This window comes from Erigeron canadensis, chromosome 4 (genome assembly GCF_010389155.1).
Source record: "Erigeron canadensis isolate Cc75 chromosome 4, C_canadensis_v1, whole genome shotgun sequence".
Classification (NCBI taxonomy): Eukaryota; Viridiplantae; Streptophyta; class Magnoliopsida; order Asterales; family Asteraceae; genus Erigeron; species Erigeron canadensis.
The window spans coordinates 12,409,916-12,417,955 of NC_057764.1; positions in this window are offsets into that span (position 1 = coordinate 12,409,916).

The following is an 8,040-nucleotide window of genomic DNA, read 5'->3' on the forward strand; positions in this document are numbered from 1 at the left end:
TTGTTAAGAAACACTTGAGTGGTTAGGTAAAGATGTGCATCGCTTCATTGGGTCCATGAAGGCTTCTTCAATATTGAGATATCAACAAATGACATCCGAAAGAAATGTGTTTTACCCGGCGATTTGAGAATTTTAGGGAAGGGTATCAATTCTTTTAACCCTTTTCTCACAACATTATCACCATAACCTCTCACTTTTCGACTTTACTCCCTCCAACTTAGTTGCACAAATTCATCATCACTCAAAAATACCCTCACTTTCTAATGAAAGAAGTGAATACTCCGGGGTTAGAACTCATCGGCGATGATGAAATTCATGGAGTATATTTTTGAGAAAAACCTAGTCGCTCATGTGCAAACTAAACACCGAACTTCCTTTGAAAAAAAATTCATCAAATGTGAAAAAAAATATTTAAACAACACATTTGAAGTTTGAAAGATATTTGAAATCACAAACTTCCCCTTAATCTATGCAAATATAGATCAAAAAGATTTTCAAAGAAAAAGTGGAGCAAAAATGATTTGTGTGAAATCAAAAAAAGTTTTATGAAAAGTGAACTCAATCAATTGTTCAAGATGAGACAACTCAGGAGTACACAAAGGCGTTCAATCCTTTGCTTCTCATATCAACAATTGAGAGTTTTTTGAAACAGGTGTAACAAAATTGCAATCAACATCTTATATTACACATATACATTCATATAAGACCACTTGGAAGTACACAAAGGCGTTCAATTCCGTGTTATCTTATATCAATTTATATGTATAATAACATGATTTAATTCCAATTTTGAAAGATAAATAATTTTCTTTTTAAAACCAGGTTGCATACAGAGTATATGCAAACTATTTTTGAAATATATCATTTAAGCACAGATTACATACATAGTATATGTAAGCTACTTTAAAATTAATAGTTTAATGAAGAACGGGTTGCATACAGAATATATGCAAGCCATTTTGAAATAAAAGAAAAGAAAATTAAGAAAATCTTTTTGTTATTTTTCAAAATTTTTATTTTTGTATTTGAATTTCGTTTTTCAACTTTTTATGATTTTTGAAAAATGAATCAAGAATTCCTTCCATGGTAAAGTGAATCAAGGATCAAGATTTAGCATACCCAGTTTAGAGATTAAGAAATTAAACCTCTTTTCGTCCAGTGGTTTTGAGAACAAATCAACGAGTTGGTAATCAGTTCCCACGAAGTAGAGTTCGATGTCACCTTTCTCAACATGATCTTTGAGAAAATGATATCTCACATCAATGTGCTTTGAGCGTGAGTGGTTGACTGAGTTGACAGCAATTGCAATGGCACTTTGAGAATCACAATAGATAGGGATACGATCATATTTCAGACCATAATCGGTAAGTTGTGTTTTAATCCATAACACTTGAGCACAACAACTAGCAGCAGCCACATATTCAGCTTCTACTGTTGATAGTGATACACAATTTTGCTTCTTGGATGACCAACTTACAATCTTATCCCCTAAGAATTGTAAAGTACCAGATGTGCTCTTGCGATCAAGCTTACAACCTACATGATCTGCATCTGAATAGACAGTTAAATTGAATCCGGTATCCCTTGGATACCAGAGACCAAGATTGGGTGTACCCTTCAGATAACGAAAAATTCATTTCACAGCTTGGTAATGTAAATTAGTCGGAGCGGCTTGATACCTGACACACATACATGTTGCAAACATAATAGTTGGGCGAGATGCTGTAAGATACAACAACGAACCAATCATGCTTCTATACCTCTTTTGGTCAAATGGTTTCCCATTTTTATCAGCATTAATGTTTGTACGAGCAGCCATTGGGGTTGAAATTGAAGAACATGTAGTCATATCAAACTTTTTCAACATATCCTTTATGTACTTACCTTGTGATATAAAGATACCAGTTGGTAATTGTTTGATTTGTAATCCCAAAAAGTAATTCATTTCTCCAATCATGCTCATTTCAAAATGATTGACCATTAGAGATGAAAAATTTCGGCAAAAAGTTTGACTGGTTGACCCAAAAATAATGTCATCAACATATATTTGGACGAGTAAAACATGTTTACCTTGCTTACGAATAAACAGGGTAGGATCAATAGTACCTTTGGTATAGCCTCCTTTGAGTAAGAAAGTAGATAAGGAATCATACCATGCTCGGGGTGCCTGCTTTAAACCATAGAGAGCTTTGTCCAACCCGTAGACATGGTTTGGCCTTTTAGGATCAACAAAACCTTCAGGTTGCTCCACGTAAACTTCTTCTTTGAGTTCTCCATTCAAGAATGCTGTCTTCACATCCATTTGAAACACAGTGAAGTAACCCTTTGCAACCAATCTAGCTTTGTTCCTTACTACAACTCCATTTTCATCCTTCTTGTTCTTGAAAATGCACTTAGTGCGAATTGGTTCTTTTTTCCTTGGATTTGGAACCAATCTCCATACCTTCAGTCTCTCAAACTGAGCTAATTCTTCTTGCATTGCTTTAACCCACTCTGGATCACAAAGAGCTTCAGAGATAGTTTTGGGTTCGATGTTACTCAGTGAAAGTGCAACAAGACACTCATTGACTGTAGTACGGGTGGAAACACCAGCTTGTGGATCTCCGATGATCTGTTTTGTAAGATGATTTTTGCGCATACGTGACCACTTGTTGTCATGAGGAAGAGGATCTTGTTGATGAATGTCAACATTATCATCATTAAATCCAGAGTTCTGTTGAGAAATGGAATCATAGCTTGGAAGGACTCTTTCCTCAAAGTTTGGATGATCAAAATCCAGTGGTACATACACATTGGAGTATTTGATGGATTTGTTGTTTGGGTGATTTGAGAAGGTTGTTCTTGAACATTCTTTTGAGAATAATTATTACTTGAAGTTGATTCTTCTTGCTCTGCAGAATTTGAAGATGATTCATGATTGTTGTCAAGAACTGATTCATTTGTTTGAATAGGGTCATTGTTCGGAATTGGTTTATTGATGACTTGAGGTTCCTTTTCTTGAGTCGGTTTTGAGTTATAGAATTCTTCGAAAAGAATATCTAGCTCTTCACTTGTTGGAGTTGGATATTTCTTGAACTTTGAAGCTAAGGTAGATGTCCTTGAGGAAGTACTTGAAGTACTTGGTTCACTAATTGTTGGTAGCAAACTTTCTTGTTCAAATATCATGCCAGACATCTCGTCAAACCAAACGTTCATGGTTTCTTGAATCGTGTTTGTTCGACGATTAAAGATGCGATATGCAATCGATGTCTTTGAGTAACCAACAAAGTAACCTTCGTTACCTTTCCTTTCAAACTTTCCAACATTTTCCCGATCATTCAAGGTATAACAGACACACCTAAAAATATGGAAGTAATTGATGTTGGGTTTGCGTTTGTTAATAACCTCATAAGGAGTCTTCTCATGACGCTGATTGATGATGGACCGATTTTGAGTGTGACAGGCAGTGTCAACAGCTTCAGCCCACATGTTTGATGGTAATTTGGAATAAGCAATCATTGTTCTTGCTGCTTCCACCAGCGTACAGTTTCTCCTTTCAACGACACCATGTTGTTGCGGGGTACGAACAACAGAGAATTGGTGAGTAATGCCTTTTGATTTGCGAAATTCATTGAAGATGGCATTTTTGAACTCAGTACCGTTATCTGAACGGATATAACGGACTGGAAGTTGAAGATTCACTTGAGTAGAAGTGATGAAATTTATCAAAATTTGAGTTGTTTCATCTTTTGAAGCAAGAAACTTGACCCAGGTGTATCTTGAATAATCATCAACGATAACCAGAATATATCTCTTCCCGTTTCTGCTTTGTACTTTCATAGGCCCACAAAGATCTATGTGAAGCAAATGAAGAGGTGCCAAAGTGTGTGGAATTTTCTTTGGTTTATGAGAAGTTCTCTTGATCTTCCCAATTGCACAAGAAGGACAGACATGCTCACTCTCATATTTGTAGTCAGGCAAGCCTATTACAAGTTGCTTGTTGACTAAAGCATTGATGGTTTGATAATTCAAGTGAGAAAGCCTTCTATGCCACAACCAAGAATTCTTTGAAGTAGCTTTTCAAACAAGACAGATATTATCAGTTGGTTAGTTATCTTCAAGATTAACTGTGAAAAGATTATCTTCACGATCTCCGCATAGGATATCAATTCCATCTAGAGTTTGGACTTTGCATAGAGATTGTCGAAAAAGAACTTGAAGGTTGTTGTCACAGAACTATTCAACATAATGAACTTTCTTAATGACAATTCCGTTTCTCTCAATATCTCCATAACCTAGAATTGGAGCGAAATTGTTTTTTCCAAAACGAACAGTTCCCATGAATCTTTCAACAAATTCTTGAGCAATGATTTATTGCCAGTCATGTGTTTTGAACACCCGGAATCGAGTATCCATACACAGATGGTTATTTCCTGCAATAAAAAATTTAACCAACTTTAGGTACCCACTTAAAGACGGGTCCTTTGTGGTTAGTTTACACAGGCAGGGGGTATAACTTAGGAGATGCATACAAACATGCTTTCGAATCAACATACTTGTTAACAAGCACATTATCAACAAGCACATTTGGATTAAACAAACGAATATTAACACACGAATCAAAAGTAACATGTCTACCACCATTCAACCCATACAAATAAAATCGAGAATTAACATTGTTTACACCTTTACAAGGCATTGCCTTGGCATCATTAACATTTGTTTTCAAAGATGACTTAAAAGATAAATTGTTTGAAACATCAGAAACAAGTTTCTTCTTACTACCCGCTTTTCTCCTTTGCCTTTTCTTCATTTTCTCAACTTTAGTGATCTTAGGTACTAATGACTTAGCTACCCATTTAGACTCACTAATCAAGCTCTTTCCACCTGTTGGATTGACACTAAGAAGATTAGAACGAGAGTTTTGAAGCACTTTTATCTTTTTAGACTCTTTTGAAGGTGCAGAAACTTCTTGTTTGTTAGGTTTATCGTGAGAAAACCAGCCATATCTATCCCTATATCTAGTTGCACCTTTTGTAGTATCCCTAGTTAGCAAAACAGAGCTAGTCCTAGACACTTTAGAAATTGAACTAGAATGAGAGCTAGACGAAGAAACATTTGAATTGATTTCCAAAAATTACCCAATTGATTTCCAAACGTTTCAACTTGTTTGGTTTTAACATGCTTTTCCGGGGTAGGACACTTTGTTTTTAACTTATTGATTCTTGGTTTGGTGACAGTCTTTGGTTCAGTCTTGATGAGTTTGGAAATAACCCGTTTCTTTGAATAATATGAAGTTGGAGCTTTGAAAAACCATTTTGGAGATTCCTTTTTTGATTTAACTTTGATTTTGGTAGATTCAATCTTTTTCTCAGTTTCAGAATCAAAAACATATTCTCCCTCCATGAATTTATCAAAATCATTTTTGGTGAATGGTGAAACCGGAGAGAATTTTGAAAAATCAGGAGTTTTGTTTTCCAACTTCACACTATTGGTTGTCTCAGGAATAAAATCAACTTGAACTGACACATCTTTGGTTTCACAAGAAAATTGAGTAGAAGTATCAACACGTATACTAGCACAAAGCTTAGGGTGAACAACTAACTCTTCAGGAAACTCACAAGTGAAAAACCTAAAGTAGTACCATATCAAAACTAAACTATGCGCAAGTTCGTCATAAGATAAATTAGATTGCACATAATCATCAGCTATTACAGTAGCAGCATTTTGACATGAACACTCAAAAGAATCAGTCAAGGTTTGGGTAGAGGAAACAGTAGATGAAACACAAGTAGTCTGAGTGGAATGGTCTACTAATAGACTGAAATCAGTTTGAGTAGAAACACTAACATAAACTTTCTTGATATCAACAACAACTGATTCATTCTTTGAATTCGGTTTTTGAGACTGTAGATTATTAATAAGTTTTTGTTGAGATTCCACCTTTTGTTGTAAACCTTCTATTTGTTTTTCCAAAAATGTGGATGGAACATATAATTTAGTTGGTTTAGGTGGGGAAACGACAGATTCTTGGTTTTGAAAATTAGATGCAATCTCTTCTAATTCAAAAATTGATGACTTTTTCGTTTCGTAAGAAGTATTGATGGCATCATAATTAACCAAAAATTTATTGTTTTGAATTTTCTCAACTTCATCAGTCTCAAATTCGTCATCCAATGGACGAATGAATTGTTGAACCATACCAAGTCTTAAAAACTTTTCATCATACAAGGGTTCGATCTTGTCTTCGGCTTTTTGCAATGGAGTGATAGTCTCAAATCCCAACCCAAGAAGAAGTTCTGATTTATCAATCTTTGACTTATTGAAATAGGCAGTGAAATCCAAAAGAGGGTTTTGTTCAACTTTGTACAACTTTTCTTGATAGAAAAGTATATTCTTTTTATGTTCCTCAATTTGTCTTTCAAGATTTTCAATCTCAACGCCTTTCAAAAAACAGTTATGATTTAAATTAGAAACTTTTCTTTCAAGTTCAATTGTTTTTGGTGTAGCTTCTTGAAGCTTCTTATTCAGAATATCAACATCCATTTGTCTTGCATTTGCACGAAGCCATTCATTGGTCTTTTGAACTTCAAGATCTTGATTGGCTTTTTCAAGATCAAGAATGGTCTTTTCTAAATTATGACACTTTTACAATAACTTAGAGTCAGGAGACGCATTCATTTCACATTCTTTAACCAACATTTGTTCTTTATAGTTTTGAAATTCTTGTTTCATAGCATCATACTCAAAAAGTAGTTTAGAATTTTCTTCAAGAAGTTTTGTATACTCCCTTTTTGAAAATAAAATGCTATTTTTTAATTTCTTGTTTTTGTTGGCTAAAGAAGTGTAATGATTCGTCAAGTTTGATAAGACAATTCTACAAGACTCTTTATCCTTAATTGATGAAAAAGTAGAGTCGAGATTTACCTCATCATCGAGATATTCCTCGTCAGTGTTGTCAGCCTCCAACACTTTGTCTTTGCTCAACCTTGCCATGAAACATACATTGGCAGACAGATCTTCATCTTCATCTTCATCTTCAGGAGTCAATACATGTCACATTTGATGAGTCAAATGAAGCAATCACTAAAAGTCCAACCCTTAATTCTCCCCCAGAAAGTCCAATTATCTTTGGTGAATCTGATCCTATCAACTACAATAAAGATTCATCTAAAGATGTTTCCAGTCATTCTGACTTGGAACCAGTGCAATTTGAAAAACCTTCCAGTAATACTTTATTCTATCCTTCAATAAGTTTCAAACTACCCTCTGAACTTGTTATTGGATCAGATGTTCGTACTACTCCTACAGTATCAGATTTAATTGATTTTGAGCCAGTAATCTAAGAAATGCCTTTAAATGAAGAATTTCATGATGCAAATCGTGACCTTACAGATTCTGATGAAGATGCTGAAGTTGTCTGGCAAGATCCTACTCCAGAGAATCAATTGAACTCTTGCACTGATATTGTTGTAAGATTCAATCCTGGTCAATACTCTAAGTGGACAAAAGCTCACCCAATCAACCAGATTATCGGTGACTCCAGTAGAGGGGTTCAGACCAGAAGTGCCTCTAGTGAACAATGTTTATATGTCAGCTTCTTATCACTGATTGAACCGAAGAAGATTGAGGAGGCAATGAATGACCCAAGCTGGGTGATAGCTATGCAAGAAGAGCTTCACCAGTTCGAACGAAATAAAGTTTGGAATCTGGTTCCTCCTCAAGTTGGCAAGAAAGAACTAATTGGAACCAGATGGGTCTTCAGGAATAAGGTTGACGAAGATGGTCATGTGATCAGAAATAAGGCCAGATTGGTGGCACAAGGGTACGTCCAGACAGACCTTGACTTTGAAGAATCATTTGTACCAGTAGCAAGGTTAGAAGCCATCAGAATTTTTTTAGCCTTTGTTGCTTATCATAAGTTCAAGGTCTACCAGATGGATGTAAAAAGTGCATTTTTGAATAGAGAATTAGAAGAAGAAGTTTTTGTCAAGCAACCTCCAGGCTTCATTGATGAAAAGCATCCACATTGGGTATATTGTCTGGACAAGGCACTGTATG